The 17247-nt window shown below is 40.2% G+C and overlaps 1 protein-coding gene across 2 annotated transcripts in view; it reads right to left on the reverse strand.

The window, feature by feature from the left end:
• The window catches only part of FAM83B (family with sequence similarity 83 member B), an 81477-nt gene extending 66222 nt beyond the window's left edge, over positions 1 to 15255 (reverse strand). The window contains exon 1 of one of the 2 annotated variants that reach the window (XM_036099874.2): positions 15230 to 15255. The gene's annotated coding sequence lies outside the window, so the exon portion shown is untranslated. Of the gene's footprint in view, positions 1 to 15134 lie in introns of both variants that reach the window. The other variant, XM_036099872.2, reaches the window with a different exon arrangement.
• Between the last annotated feature and the right edge of the window lie 1992 nt (positions 15256 to 17247).

The following is a 17247-nucleotide window of genomic DNA, read 5'->3' on the forward strand; positions in this document are numbered from 1 at the left end:
GCCAAAATGCGTACTGCCTATAGTCAATGCTTTCAGGTTAAAGCAAGTAGAGATCAATACAGAATAAAGGATTTATGTATATCCCTATGTGCAGGACCTGGCTTCAGCTGAACCTAGGGTGATAAGAAAGAATATGATCAGTGGCAAGAAGGCATATTTTAACCCCACCCAAGAGAGAAAAACATAGCAAAAGCGCAAACAGGCATGAGCTTGATATATTCATGAATTAGTTAAAAACAAACAAACAAAAAAACCTTGGTCTGCTGGAAAGCAGGTTCCTTTCACTAGGAATAGGAGACAAATTTGAATAGACATGATGGAGCCAGGTGTGGAGGGACACAGGAGATTTTTTGTGATTCAACAAAACCAGTCTTTAAAACAATTAGTCTGGCAGTATCAGGGGAATGGAGGAGAGACAAGTAGCTAAGTCTTTCAGTGTTCAAACACCCAGTCAAGAAGTGACAAGAATATTTAAGAGCTGGTTCAAAGTAAGAACTCTTGAGATTTGATAGTTTGACAGCATTTAGGTGATGAAGAAATTTAAGATATCAAAGATAATTCAGGGATTTCTCTTAGGGATTCAAATCTGCCTAACCAAGCTCATACCCCAACCCCTCATAATGCCCACAAACTGTCACTCATTCAATCCTTTACTGTGTAAGATACCACACTACACTTTATCTCGATCAAATAAGGGACTTTCCAATCTTTTGAAGTCATGCTCTCCAATGTAGAGATTCAAACAAAATTCAGCTCCATGAAGTGCTACAAGCACTAAAGGACTAATTTGACCATAAACCTCTTTGTCAAGGGCCCTGTCCTAATTTAAAACTTTCCACTTAACCCAGGTTTTTCAGACTCAGGACTATCGAAACTCAAACCTGATTTGGGAGGGTAATCCACAAAACTATTATCATGTATTAACTCCTCAGCTCAAAAGATGTAACAAGTCACTAATCATACAGAGGAGTTGTGAAGAAATGGGAAACGGGGCCACAAGTTTTGCTGAAAGGGTGGGGAGATCAGAAAAGATTCAGCACACATTCTAACGCAGAGCTAACAAACAAGGAAGATACAGGATCGACCTGGCTCTTTGAGTGGAGACAATCCTGTCCCCATCCCTAGGCTCAAAATTCTTACCAACAAAGTCTAAAAGTACAGAGAGGCTAAAGATTAAATCGGATACAAGAAAAAAACAAAACATGTTTATCTCCTGGCATGTACTGTGTAGAAGCCAGGGATGCTGTTAAACCTACTTCAATACACAAGACAGCCACCTGCATTAAGGAATTATCTGGCCCAAAATGTCAATGGTGCCATGGTTGAGAAATCTTCATCAAGTTGCTCACTTAATATGCATGGTATTATACTACTAATTAATGACCTTTTCGATGTTCATTAAAGTTCTTTTTTGCACCTAATACTGGACTCATTTTTAACAAAGAAATAAAGTTTGGGACGCCTGGGTGGCTCAGTCGGTTAAGCCTCTGCCTTCGGCTCAGGTCATGATCCCAGGGTCCTGGGATCGAGTCCCACATCGGGCTCCTTGCTCAGCAAGGAGCCTGCTTCTCCCTCTGCCTGCCTCTGTCTCTCTCTCTCTCTGATAAATAAATAAAATCTTAAAAACAAAAAAAAACAAAGAAATAAAGTTTTTATTTACTTGACAGAATCAATCCATTGGATTACAGTATAGTTCCCTAAGGTTTACTGAGGTGTGGTGTTCATTTGACAATTCCAGTTCATGAAGGGACAGCATCCAGTGATCCCATGAAAATCACATCTATTATTTGTAACTGCTTAAGACAGTAGTTAACTACTGGTTGTTTATAAAAATCTTAAATTTTCTTAGCACTTATTTCCTAGTTTTTAAAATGTAACTTTTGAAGTCCTATAACATATGAAGTTAAACAGCTATTATCTACTTAGAAGCTAAAATGCATGAAGTGCTTTAAAAAATGGTATTGATTCCCAAGCTTTATCTAGGTAAATATATACTCTGCAACTATTAAAAAATTCACTCTTGAGCTATGGGTAAACTGTGAAATCACAGAGATCAAAAGGACCATGAAAGTAAAATAAAACCATGAAGACAAAGACAAAAAGTTAATTATGAGGGAAAAAACAATTGAAGATGAACAAAGGTAAAACACTATAGGACTCATCAAATAGCAATGCCAGATACAATGTAGAAAAACCCATCACAGAAAAAAATGCAACAGCTATGAGCATGGAAGTTGAGATATTACGTAAAAGAGTTAAGATAAAAAAATAAATTTGCTTGAGATTTTGTCCTGCTAGAGAAGCTAGACCCTCTAACCACTGTCTAGAGATACACATTTATCACAAGAGCTGTTTACAAGGGATAATTGTTGAAGGAACCATTTACAAACAAATTTTAAGGGAGAACGGTAAGGTAATGGCACTTGCATAAATGGGTACTGCAATAAAACAGCACCTGTATTTAGTTACAGATGTAATACAGCACTCTCAGGAGCGCAATCACTGAACATTTTAAGGATTTAATTTGAGGACAAAATTAATTGGGTATGCCTTTAAACATGTAAAAGTGCATTATTTTATTAATAACCATTAAAAACTCCTAGAAAGTATATAAACATACATAATAGAGTTAATGAGTAGAGAAAAAGTTTCACTATGATGTAAAAGCTAAACCAACCACTAGGCTCATCTGCTAGTTAAGTGACTCATTCCAAAAAAAATAGGCTGATAAAATATGGGATTCAAATCCATGCCTCAAAAGCATTACAGATTTATTTGATATTGAATCTTTGGTGTCATCTGTGGAAAGTAAACATTCCAAAGGTATTCAACATTAGATTTCAATTCATGGGCTACTCAGGGAAAACATTTTGGCAGTTTCATTATAAAACTAAACACGCAAATGACATACTTGTTTATGGTTTCTGATCTGAGAAGACTCATTGGAAAGACTTCTGAAAGAACAGGTCAATGGAAAAATGCTCCAAAGAGAAATTACAATTTTCTTAAATCACAAATGGTCTGAGGTTATGATTACTAACAGGCAAGCAGATGACCAACGTCAAGACTGAAAGAAACACAAAAAGGATCACGGCTGCTGGTATCTCTGAGGTACCTTTTCCACTTCTGTCTTAGGCCGTTTCTTTTCCACTACTAAATGCCATTATGGAGGGCGCCTGGGTGGCTCAGTTGGTTAAGCGACTGCCTTCGGCTCAGGTCATGATCCTGGAGTCTTGGGATCGAGTCCCGCATCGGGCTCCCTGCTCGGCAGGGAGTCTGCTTCTCCCTCTGACCCTCCTCCCTCTCATGCTCTCTGTCTCTCATTCTCTCTCTCTCAAATAAATAAATAAAATCTTTAAAAAAAATAAAAAAAATAATAAATGCCATTATGGATTAAATAATGTCTTCTAACAAGGTATGTTCAAGTACAAGCCCTCAGTACCAGTGAATGTGATCTTATTTGGAAATAGGGTCTTCTTTGCAGATGTAATCAAATTAAGAGAGGTCATATTTAATCCGTGGTCCACAACAGTTGAAAATTATATATCTCTTTTTTCCTTGAATTTTTAGTTACCAAGATTGTGTTTGACTATGAATTTGATTACCAGAAATTTAAGATGACAATTAAAACATTAAAGAAGATACTATTAAATTAAAAATTTTACTGTAATTGTCAAGCTGCCAAGTGCAATTTGATATCAAATATTGGCATATCCAAATTTATTAAAAAATTCTCAGCTGGTTTCATAATAATACTTACAACAAAATGGCCCAACAGTACAGATTACAGTCTTCCACAGGGTCTGATTTCCAGCAGGCCAAGGGATACATGAACACACAGCACACCCAGTCACAGGGTTCTGAATGCAAATATCTCCATATGTAGATCACAAATAGAATCACCCACCTTATCAAGCTCATGAAAAGGAAACTAAATACCTCCAATTCATTTCACAAATCCCAAATAAAAATTCTATTTACTCAATATCTAAACATCAATTTCTTTAATTTCTTTTAATTGGGTGATGGTATGACATTATTGATTTCATATCAAAGTACTTAATTCCAGGGTTTGTTTGTATTACCTGTTATTCAACATATTTTCCATCCCCAGTTTAAACTATAATCACTGTTATTTGGAATCAGGGAGTAATTCCTGTAGAGAAATTCATAGGAAAAAAAAAAAAACAATAAACCCTTTTCTCGGACAGCATATATTAGATAGTCACACTTTAGAGGAATACTCTATGCATGGCTTAAAATGCAAGTGGAATTAAAGCAAATTACTCTTTTACCAACACCTAAACGACTCCTGAATTGCATTCTATCATGACACAAGCATTCCAGAAGCTCCAATGAATGAGATAAGGTCATCCTAATGGGGTTGAATCTTGTGCTGTAAAGTGTTCCATCTTGTCCTGATCCCGATCAATATACGTAACAATCATTCAGATGAATCAATAGAAATACACTGATACAGGTGGCAGAAATAAACAATAGCACATACATTAGGTGCCAGAATTAATATTCAAAATGATCTTAAAGTGGTGAAATAATACAGCAACATGAATGAGTTTAAATCCAATACAGTAAGTGTAAAAGTTTTAATTTACACTAAAAATTAACCATACAAGTACAGGACTGAGCAGAGCTTGAGGCAGATTATGTCACGAAGAATAGCTGAAAAATTAGAGGGTTTAATCCAAAGAGAACACTAAAAGAGACACAGAAGAGTAGTCTTTAACCGTATGAAGGGGGAAAGTAGGGTCGAGGGACAAATCACTGGTTAGCTCAGTGACTCAGAGGGGTGAGATGGCCCAAGTTCTGTCTTCTGCTCTGCCACATACTGGTCTTAAGATTTGGGTCACAAAATTTCAGGGCTCTAAGCTGCATGTCCCTCACTAGGAAAATGGGTAAAATAACAGTACTGACTGCAAAGGGAATAAAGGAGATAAAAGCCCTCAACTCTATCAGCCATAAAGACTGCTACATAAATTGTTAGGTAGTAACGAAAGATGACTTCAAATACTTCCATTTTGACCTCAGTGTGTACTTCCTAATTGATTAAATTCTTCTTTCCAGCTTATCTCTTAAGGCAGGGAAAAGACCCTTCAGGCAAAGCATCCTGTGTTGCCAAGGAACTGAAACTACCCCCTCAAGCAATGAGGACTGCCCTGAGCCAGCGAGACCCCTTGTGACTGACCCCAAGACAATAATGGGCCTGACCTTTCCTGCCCACCTGCAGGTACCCACTGACCTTCGTCCCACATTTTCCTTATATACACCTGGAAGTATTTTCGGCACTTTGGAGACAGTCTTTGAGGTGCTAGTCCACTGTCTCCCCAGTGGTGGCCTCACTGAAATAAACTCCTTTCACGTTTCCCCACCACTTGTCTCTCTGCCTTTGGGTTTTGTCAGCAGTGAGTGGCTGAACCCGGTCTGTTTGGGACCCCGGAGCCAGGCACTCTTGCACCCCCACACCCTGGTTAGAGTAATATAGGAGAGAATTTTACTTAATAAGGTTCTATTTTTCTCTTACTTTCTTAATGAGTATCCTCTTTCTGTATGTAATCAAGCAGAGGACATATTTTTGAAAGAATCCTATAATGTGTAACCAGGTGGGCTCCAGGGCACCCTTGCCAAAATTCTAAGATGATATTCATTTTGCCTGCTGAAAAGATCTGTGATACCACAAACTTGTTACCATTGTTTGGAGGGAGGGAGGTGGTTAAAAAAAAAGTGTTTCTAGTGTGACAAAGAACTGCCTCATGTCCTTCTTCTCAGTTTCTCCTAAGTCAGCCTTCACAATTCAGCTTCATTTTTTTTTTTTTTTTGAGAGAAAGAGAGAATCTTAAGTAGGCTCCTTCGATCTCACCACCCTGAGATCATGACCTGAGATGAAATCAAGAGTCAGACACTTAACCAACTGAGCCACCCAGGCACCCCTCAGCTTCATTTTTTTTGAAGTTAAATAAAGAATATTCTACATACTCACTTTCAAACGCAAAACAAACAAAAAGCCAAGAAAATCAAAAGCCTCCTTTAGTAGTTTTGATATCATGCAAAAACGTTTATATTATGATGCTCTATGGATAACAAGTAGGCTATCAAACTATATAAGAGCAGAATTATAATTTAAAAAATTTGTCCAAAAACAAAAATAAAAACATACATAAAAATGAAAGTGACTGATTTGGAGAGGTGGTTTTATGGGTGATTTTTTAAAACTACTTTACACATTTCTGTATTTACCAAATGTTTACATATATATATATATATATATATATATTGTTTTACTTTGGAGGGAAAAAATGAATTTTTAAGAGAATTATTCCAATACTTATTTTTTACTTTAGAATACCCTCCTCTTTATCCATTCATGTACTAAGTTGACTGTCATAGGTAATTCAAAATGCTGCATATAAAACAATTTAATAATTCTTACAGAGCAACACATGAACAAGTGCAGAATATGAGAAACTAAAGCTGTATGGATTCAAGGACCAACAAGGAAAAAAAATAAAATAAAAATAATAGCATACACTTAATGAGGTCTGAGTAAGTAGCTCACTGATGCACAATGCTGTCCCTAACTCCCCGGGGCTAGGGACAGAGCCACTGCAAGCCCATAGCAATTTCTGTGCATATTATCACTTTCCATGCACTATTTAAATGCATTATTCTCTACCTTCTTCACTATAAGCTCTGTGATGGTGGAGATTATCTGTTTAGCACAATTATCAATGCTCAGTACATAACTGTTACATAACAAGCTAATAATATACTGCTTTAATAACTCAGCATAACAGAATGAGAGTTGATTAAATATGATAGGCCAAAAGAAATCCTGAAGTATAATTTTTTTAAATGACAATATCCACGCAGAACTTTTTAAGACTGAAGCACATATTTGTTTCTATTAAATGGAAGTTAGTTTTTTGATAATACAAAATATTACCCACTGAAAAGGGCTTTTAGTAGACTAATTAGAAAAACCACTGAGCACTGTCAAAGTAATTAGATAAATCCATAGATCTCTATTGAAAAAAAACAAATACTAATTTCAAATGAGCACTTTGTGAGAAGGATAGAAATATTATCAAGTGTCCTTTGGGAATTCTCCCTAAGAACTGTATTTTGAAATGTTTAATTATGTTAAAGTCATTCTGAAAAGTTTCTGCGTATTTAAATTAATCTTCATGAAACAAAGTTCTAAGTCTTGTTTTTCAACATAGTGATACAAATTAGCTGTAAAGTAGGAATTATTTCTCTTCTGTTTTTGATATTAGTTCTGTTATTATATTTCAGCAGGAGGAAAGGATTCACTGGGTGTTTAAATGGATTATGATTATCGATGTTTAGTATACCATTAAGGTGAAATTAGAGTTAACTATATATTCCAGAGCAGTGCTGAGAAGTTTAAAAGTCCATATTTTCCAATGTAGTAAAACAGAGCTGTGTGAGGCTTGTTTATCCAACACATCATCCAGATTCTGGTTTCAGAAGTATGTAGATCACTCTGCCCTAAAGGTAGGAATAACTTGCAACAGGATCAGCATCTTCCCCCCCCCCCCCTTGAGTGCTACAGTCGTAGGGGAAATGATTTTTAACAGTGACGACTGTTACTGCCAATGGTATCTGAAAATCATTGCTGGGATGCTGGGTTGTAGGACAGAAGGCTACGGCTTGCCTTCAAATGCCATCAAAGCTACTTATTTCCCTGCTGTCTGGGCTTGGACTTGGGAACTTGACTCAGCTGTACCTTCAGTCTTCTCTGTCAATATGCCTCCCAGGATAATGTCATCCAGTCTCACAGCAGGAAATATTCTATATCCACAGATGATTCGAACACCTCCAGACGTGACTGCTCCCCTAGGCTCCAGACTCATCTATTCGACTGGTTTCTGGACACCTTCCGTGGTTTACTTTCTTTACACTGAACATGCCGAGTTAATTCCTGTTTTAGGATCTTGGCACTATTCATTCCAACAGCCTGGAATTATCTTTCTTTTCGTTCCTATCTTACTCATGTGGCACCTCCTTAGAGAGGTCTTCCAGACCTCCCATTTTAAAAAGGACCTACCCTCTTTGCTATGCTTAATTCTATTACTTGGTTTTATTTAACTTCTAGCACTTATTATTATGTAAAAATAATCAAGGTATTTGTTTACTTGCCATTGCCTGTATCCCCCTCACGAAAATGGAAGTTGATCAAGGCCACCAAGCTGTTTATTCTAATTTCTCTGTGCCACTGTCATATTGGGTATTCCTTATTTTGAGTATCACTGCTGTCTTAGATAAGGCCTATTGTCTTAACATTTTAAGTATGTTGGGATCTATGTTCCATTCTTCCCTCACTTGTCCTCACAAAGGTGAAATAACTAGGGGTCTACCTATTTCCTCACTTGTTTGCCTTACCAACCCTCCCCAAGTTGTAACACCTAGATTCCCAGATTACGACAGGAAGTGGGTTCAGGATCTTTCAACCTCAGCTTCTAAACCTCTGTCTAATATAAAACAAGGACTTGATATATTTAGATGAGAGCACCGCAGGCAACAAGGGCCCCACTGAGCAAAATGTTGAATGTGTCTCATATGCCCTCTTGTCCCAGCTTCTGAGTCTACTTAAGACAACAGAGAGCCAACCTGGGTACACGCTGACATTTACAGAACAGGTGCTGTAGGAAAACGTCATAAACATGTGCTCCAATACAAACCATGAAAGTGGCTTTCCAAATATGTGTAACAAAAGCAGTGTGCTTCATCTATGAAAAAGTGAAAGTTTGCAAATAAAATGTCTTAAGAAAATGTGTTTTCCCTACGCATGTTGGGAACAGCAATCAAAGTCAGTGTTTTAAGTATTTAGCAGCAACAAAAAAATCTTGGACTATTAAAAAGTAGAGGAGTGGGGTGCCTGGAAGGCTCAGTCAGTTAAGCACTGGACTCTTGATTTCGGCTCAGGTCACGATCTCAGGATCGGGAGATTGAGCCCTGCATCAGGCTCCGTGTCTGCTTGACCCCTCTATTCCTCTCCCCCCCGCCCCCCGCTCCTATGTGTGCACTCTCTCTAAAATAAACAAAAATCTTTAAAAAAAATTAAAAGTAGAGGTTTAAAACAAATAATAATGTGGAAACTGTGCAAGTGGACACAAGTTTATTTTTAACATGCCAAAAAATATTAAGTATTATTAATATATCTAGCCTGGAAAGATTTTAGTTTAATTTTTATAATTTAATTTGTTATAAAGAGCCACGTAAGTAAACTGAACATGTGTAAAGCAAGCCCAATGTCTAGCAATCCTTTATTAGTCTTTTCCCTCAGGATTCACTTTTAATTAAGCCTGCTTAGGTAGCTATATCACAGATGAAATGAAGTGTTTCTTTTTTATTTTCCCCTCAGAAATTCCCCAAAAAATCTTATTGGAAAACTAGCCTGTCCTAGTTTAGACCTGGTATTGTTTTCTTCATTGGCTCCTCTCACTTGCTTACAGAACACTTTCACACCAAGAAGTTAACCAAAAAGATATAAATACATTTTTTTAAAATGTGTAAAATGCTGCTGGATTTATAAAGATGGATTTGTAGGTCTCGTGGATTACGGGTGAACAGTGTTCCCTGACAACCGTGCTACGGTCCTGTGACAGTGGTTCTACCCTGGGCAACAGTAACGACTGACTGAAGGCTGATGCTTCTAAAGTTCTAGTCATGGTTCCCTCAACCAGACCTGAGCCAGAAACTGCCCCTGGCAGCTCTTCTGTTTCACTCCCATTTGTCTGTAAGACCTACATCTGTGTAACTGTGACAGAGAAGGCAGACGATACCCCAAATAAGGATATCCCTATGCTAGGATGTGAAAATCAAACATAATAACTAGTTTAACTCAAGTAATTCATGATTTTATCAAGTCATTTATTTTATGTGTGATACATGCACACACCTAATTAGGATGTTCATGGGCTCCTGTCCCAAATTTTGCAGAACCGTATTTTGGGTCCAATGGCCTTAAGAGAGATTTTAATTTTCTTTAGTGTCATTTTCTTGAGATTTTTTTAAAAGAAAGTTTCAATTATACGTATTAGTCCCCTACGTAGTGTTTTTGACCTTTGAACTTTTCTACATTAGACACTGACACTAAAAGTACCTTTCCTGTGATGAATCCAGTTTTCAATCCATCAATTAACAAATATTTCAACTTACTGCACAGAGGCTGTGGGCATGTCAATATCCAGTTTCAATAACATCATGATCCTTCTTTTTTACTATCTTATTTGCACCCTTATTTGAATATTTGAAACTTTAACTTATTGTATAAGTTTTAGGCAAATGGAAAAATGAAAGTCTTGATGTTAGTAAAATGCTTATCTAATAAGTTGAGTATAATAGAGGCAAAGATGGAAATTATTGAACATGCCAAAGAAGGCAAATCATGAGTTTTAATCAGATGATCATTGTACACATGTTCTACTGTGAAGGTAAAGAACGTGTTTTTTTAAAAGATTTTATTTATTATTTGACAGAGAGAGCACAAGTAGGGGGAGCAGCACAGGGAGAGGGAGAAGCAGGCTCCCCGCCGAGCAGGGAACCCAATGCCGGGCTCGATCCCAGAACCCTGGGACCATGACCTAAGCTGAAGGCAGACGCTTAACCGACTGTGCCACCCAGAATCCCTAAAGAACATTTTTTAAAATGTATAAAATGCCAGAAATGTATTGTTGAATAGTGTATTTAATATTTAAAGTATAACTGGCAATTTTATTTATATTTTAACTCTTACAGAACAAAATTACCTCTGCAATATGTTATTTGATTCTCATATTATCTGAATTTTATAGATTTTTAGAAACCTACAGTGTACCAAAATAGAAAACTACTGATATTGAGATGACAGAAATAAAGACAAATAGGTGAACAGATGGAGAAATAGCCAAATAAATAGAAGTAGGGAATGGGTGAGAAGAAAAAAGAAAAGATGAGAGGTGGGACAGAAAAATGAAGGTGAGCCTAAGGAGGAAAAGGGACGAGGAAAGGAGGGAAGGGAAGACAGAGGAAAAGAAAAGGAAGAGAAGCACAGAGGAGGAACAAAGAGGCCAGAAACCTAAAATCCTACAAAAGATCAGAGGGCCAATAAGAGATGAAGGAATGAAGAGATGAAGGAAAGGAAGGCATGAACCCGAAGCAAGCAAGGGATCACTGGGGGACGCGGTCACGGTCACTAGCTCCTTACTGTAAGAACATCTTGGTTTGATTTTGCCGTTCTCTAACAAATAATTCAGAAGTCACATTTATTCGAGAAAAAGACAATCATTTTAAAACATCAGGAAACAGCTGCTGAATGAGTCAGAGGAGACTAAGTAGTTAGAGCAATGTACTGTTAAGAATGAAAGCCGTCACTGCTTGCGCGTGGAAATAAACGACAGCCCGGACAAACAATCCGCTGGGTGACTGACTCCACTGTAGCCACTGAGGTGGCAGATGCCATTTTTTAATGCTTTGAAAACTGCCTTTTCTTCCCCAAATGAGTAATGCTTAGACAACCAGAGAGGCAACCTGACAATAAATAGAGAACTAAAACCCTTGGAAATGAAAATTTGACAAAACAAGTGAAAATAATGAGCTGCCCAGTGACACCGCTACGGGGAGATGTCCATTAGCATCATTTTACAGTACCCTCAACAAGAAGTGATCACAGAGAATTTCAGAGCAGGATGGGACAGGCCACTGAAAAACCAGAGAGGCCAAAAGAATTTAGGTACTTTGTCCAAAATCATGACTAAGTCAGGTCTGCTAATACTCAATTTTACAAATGATTAATGGACATATACAGTATCTGCTGGGACTTCCAGAGAATAGGAAGGAAATACTAAATAAGTGGACCAGATTCATTAATTCCATTTGCACTTATAAATGTTATTAGGTCCCTAACTGTAAGCTTCCTGAGATCCAGGAACAGTAGCTTGCTACCTTCCTACCCAGAGTGGAACATATTGCTCAGCCCAAAATAGTCAATACATGCGTGTTTAATGAATGGATAGAGTGTAAGAGCAAAAAGTCATAACTTTTAGATATCAGTACTGCATAACTTCTGCGTAAACTCTTCAAAATCGGCCACTGCCAGCATCATGGAGATTACACCCGACCCTATGCCAGTTCTCAAAAGGCTGACCATCACTAACTTACCTTCCCCAGATGTGGGTGCAGTCTACAGACTACTTGATACATAGCTCAAAACATAAAAGTCATATGCCTTTAGGGGACATCTGGCCTCACTCCTAAAGACAGTATGAAAATAAAACAAAATTACAAACTGAGTAGTAATTAGATGTCCCCGAGGAAAAGGTTCCTCATATCAGCCATGATCACATGATTCAAACACTTCCCAACATAGATGTGCCCAATGGGTGAATAATCCTTATGCTTGGATCAGTCTCATCTTCCTCACAGCATCAAAGCTGCTGAAAACATCATTTTGCCTCCCTGATCCCCCACCCCTACCCCCTATATATGTTAGCCTCCTGACTCCTTAATAAACCCTCCTTCACAATCCTGGAGCCAACCTGCTCCCACTCCACTTCACCTCCACATGAGCCCTTCCTACTGGAGCCCACCATTTCCCCAGTTCCTGTGTCAGCCACCCACAGTACCCAGTTTCCAAGGATCGGCAGTACGGACAAACCCCCCCAACCCTCCTCCACCCTTGGGGGCCGGGATAGACAGCACAAAACAATGCTAATGCCCAATGGCCTGCCTCAGTTAAGAAGGAAGCTCCATCTGAAGGCTCCAGTACATTTTCTCAGAGAAGTGTTGGTGGATTTAATTTTTTGGTGGGACCTAGGTGCCATGTGTATAAAATTTAATCCACAATATCTTAAAATCCATAACCATCGGTTAGAACACTATTTTTGGGGTGGTGCGGAGACTGTATTCTGATTTTCAAATGATAAACTCACCAACAAAACTCTAAAATACATTCCACGTCCAGATTAGAAATTAAATAAACGAAAGTACATTTCAAAATTAGCAGTAACATTGTATTTAGCAGACTCTGAATTGTGAAACATCCTTGGAACACTCATATTTTACAAGTTACAGAGGGACAGATGTGCAAACTTACCTAACTAGCAAAACAAGGACAACTTGTAATTTTACAAATAATTAGCTAAATTAAGCTAAGTGGGGCCTCTTCAAAAGCTCTCCTCCAACCAGATAATTTTTATAGAAGAGGCCTGCTTTACTGGGATCACACTTTCACCCACAAGATTCTCAAGACTTAAACTATAATGTTACATCATGGAAACTCACTACTGTATAATATAATTGAACAGGAAACAGGTAGGTGAGTTGCTGCAGGATAGTCATAGTCAAGAAAATACTCAATGCATGAGCCTCCACCATAAACTTTAAGGGGACATGGTAGCAGGAGGAGATATAATAGAATTAGAAAATTAATTAACCCATCCCAAAAGAGTTTAGTCAGTTAAAGTAATAATTTCCAGAGAGTAATCACAAAAGACATCACTGAGTCAGCACCAGAGGTGTGGTTTGTCTCCATCTCTGCAATCCCTTTCAGCAGCTGTTCAATAGGCAAAGCTTCCCACAGTAAGTTCTGAGCATCTGTGGTCTAGAATGTGCCAGCTTTAAAGGCAGGAGCCACCCAGCCCCTCAGGCAGGCTCTGCAGGGCGCAGCCAGCACTCTTTAATAGGGACACACCTATTAAAGTACAACCACGTGTATGCCCTAAACCCAAAGCCAGGGGGTGGAATTTGAAAGTGGAAGGTGTGAGAACTGCCATCATCCTGAGAAACAAAACGAAGACCGACCCCCAACCCCCACTTCATCCTGTTTGCCACCTTCCTCATTATTTTTTTTTGAAAAACCAACCCAACAAACAAACAAAAAACCAGCTTTCTCTTCTAAGGCCCCTTCATCACTGCTCCCTTGTCCTATTTCTTGTCAGGACTGATTCAGCCTCAGTCATGGATTTCCCTGGGGCTCTTGCCCTGGTTGGGGATGAGAAAGGGAAAGAGGGGAGGTGCCTGCCAGTAAACTGGCAAAATGTGTAGCAAGTGGGAATCTGGAAATGAGCTGTGGGCCATCATGGTCTACGGCCTCGACTGCCTGCGGCCAGCATGGCTTTTTCTTTGTGTTCTGGCCTCCTCGGAGTTCTCCACTTCTGGGTCAGAAACCCTAGAACCTAGAACCTCATCACTGCATGCACAGTCAGCACAGTATCCTGTGTTCCCACAGCCTCCTCCCTATAAAGCACCATTGTCTCTTCACATACTCATGAATGCAACAACACATGCACATTCTCTGCCTCCTCACACACCTTCTAGAGGTAATAACTCTCCCACCGTGTCAGAGAATAGGCCTAAAGTCTCCAAGCACCTTTCCAGAGGCTATCTCCTCTAGGCACACTGTCCCTTTAGAGCAGTGGTTCTCAGAATCTGGTAGGTACCAGAATCACCTAGGAGGCTAACCAAGGACACAGACCCAGGCCGACTGGAGTATGGAAAACACCTGTGGACAGAAGCCCATTGGATACAAACAAGAGAAGAGATTTTGTTGCAAATAACGTTACAAATAACATTACAAATAACGTTGTCTTCCTTTCCCAGTTCCACTCCCCACTAAAGATCTAAAGAACACACGCGCCCTTCTGCAGCTTACGCTCCCCACCTTTTTGCCCTACGCCCCCCTCCGCTACCGGCCCCCGCCCCCCGCCCGACCGCGTCCCCCCTTTACTTCCTCCCACAAGGCTCTTCCCAGACCCTCACCACCGCTCCCTCCCCCGGGGTCCGCGGCGGCCTCCTGGGGGACTGAGAAAGCAAATCCCACGTCCAGGGTGGGCGGCGCCTGTTCCTGGGGCCCCGCCTGAGACCTAACTTTTCAAACTTCCCAACGCGCTCTCGGCCACACGACAATGAAAGAAAGTTGACCAAACAGAGGAAAGCGACCTCTGCACGGTGGCGAACTGTCGACTCCGCGCCGGCTCCCCTGGGGTGCTCCCCATCCCTCGCCGCCACCGGGCCGGCCCAAGGTGGGTGCAGCCTCGGGACCCCGCAGCACCCGGCTCGCGCGCCCGCCAGTCTCCCGCCCGCCGAGGCCGGGGAGGGGAGCCCGGAGCCCCACTTACGGCCAGAAGCGCCCCCGAGCCGCGCGCCGCCGCGCCCGCCACCGAACGTTTGCCGCCCAGGAAGCGGCGCGGCCGAGGGAGGGGAGGGGAGTTACCTGCCGAGCGTCAGGTCGGCGGAGGGAAGCTGACTCCGGCTCGGACCGCGCCTCCCCGGGCCTGGGTGCCGAGCCGAGTGAGGGCGGGTCTGGGGACGAGTTGCAACAAGTCTGAAGTGGTGTCACACCAAACCCCGCGCAATCAGAAAGCGCCTCGGAACCTGTCTGAACTCAGAAACCCAACCCAGCCCTCTACCAGCAAAGTATAAAGCCTTCCTTCTCCGTCCGCCCCCGAGGCTCTCGGGTGATTACGCGTCCCGACACCTGGGCCAGGGCGAGCAGAAATCCGGGAGGACGGCGCCGCACACCTGGGAAGGGGGTGGACCTCGGAGGAGCGGGGTTGTGCTCCCACCCACGTCCTTCCAGGGCTCTGGAATGCTTGGGGTGGGGAGGGGGTGAAGGGGCTTCAGGGTTAGAGCGGGGGCGTGGGGGAGGGGGTTGTACCACCCTCGGGAGAGTGGGGCGGATTCAGCCTGCAGGAGATAATGCCAATCAGCAGCCAGCAATGCAGACCCGTACCCAACCACCTGAGTGTTTGCTGGCTTGGGAAAGAGCAGGGGGTGGAAAGGTGGTAGAAACAGTGCTTGTGTATGTACATTTTTATGTGAAAGAGAAATTGTAAACATCATCAAGATTTGGTATTGACTTTGGATGACCCTGGTTGCTGACTTGAGATGAAAAGATACTGTTTAAAATAGGAATACCTGCGTGAAGAGCAGGTCATTCTAGGTGGGATACTGTGTAGCAATGTAGAAGGGGAGTAGAGGCGTTATCATTTGGTTTTAACATAAAATAATTACAGCAATTAATAAAATTTATTTTAAAAATTTGTCTACATCTCAATAAATCTCTTAGGAATGTTTCTAATAATTGTATAATCATATAGGCTTTAAGATATAGCCACTTGCAGCAAACGTTAAAAATGCAGCCTAGTATGGGAAAAATGAAACTTAGGGTAATAATAAGCATATTTTAAGCTTTTGGCATGATATGTAAATTATCATAAAATGGAATTGACCTTAAAAATGACTTCTATGGATATTTTGCTCTGAATAAAATACTTGGGGAAAATGTTAAACTATAGGGATTTCAGTTAGGTCTTGACTGATGAGTCGACTTAGGAGGATGAGATTTACATATTCTAGACGCTAAAACAGAGCAAAGGACAATGTCAGAAAGTAAAAGCAAGTTCCAAGACAGAACAGATGCAGGTTTCCCAGATTGTGGTGTCTGTGATTTATAGTTTTTTTATTTTCTTCAACGGTACGTGGAGAATTATCTTGTTTTATATATATAACTTTTTTCTTCTGTCCCTCTAATTTTTATGTCTAACCTTTTAATATTTTTTGCAATCCTGGTCTTCATTTTGACATCTGACTCACTCAATTCATGTTATCTGTGTGATACTTCATTTACTCATTTGCTTTTACGATGTTCAAAAATAATTCTGGATGTTTCTTATGAGCATTTGGGACTGCATTCATAAATATACTTACTTAAAAGTAGCAATAATATTTAGACTAAACAAGTTAAAATGGGCCCATAGAAAGTCTGATTTTGTTAAGATATTCATTCATACATAACTCGAGGGAAATTTCAAAGAAGGATATTTACTAGAGTGTTAATTATTAAAAGCAAATGAAAGAGAGGAAAATGTAGGTGAAGAGAGAGAATCCATTAATGGTGCTATGCTAAAGGCTTTCTGTCCTTAGTGGGATGGGAAATTATGTAAAACTGATGTGACCCCTTAAGGAGCGTACAAGCCAGGTTAAGAGAGAGGACACATGAACAAGGAAAGGAAGCTAATAGTACAAGCCAGTATGAGGAACTAGAAGTGGAAAGCACACAGGTCTTTAAAAAACGTAAGAGGAAGAAATGATTAACTGCTTAAATCATAAAGGGATGCTGATGGAACTTTACAGAACTGTAGGAATTTGAATTGAATAATGACTGAAGTCATTACTAGTAGACTAAGCTTGTGTCCCTTTAAGAGCTTTATAATATACATATTTTAATGC

The sequence above is a fragment of the Halichoerus grypus genome, chromosome 9 (genome assembly GCF_964656455.1).
Source record: "Halichoerus grypus chromosome 9, mHalGry1.hap1.1, whole genome shotgun sequence".
Classification (NCBI taxonomy): Eukaryota; Metazoa; Chordata; class Mammalia; order Carnivora; family Phocidae; genus Halichoerus; species Halichoerus grypus.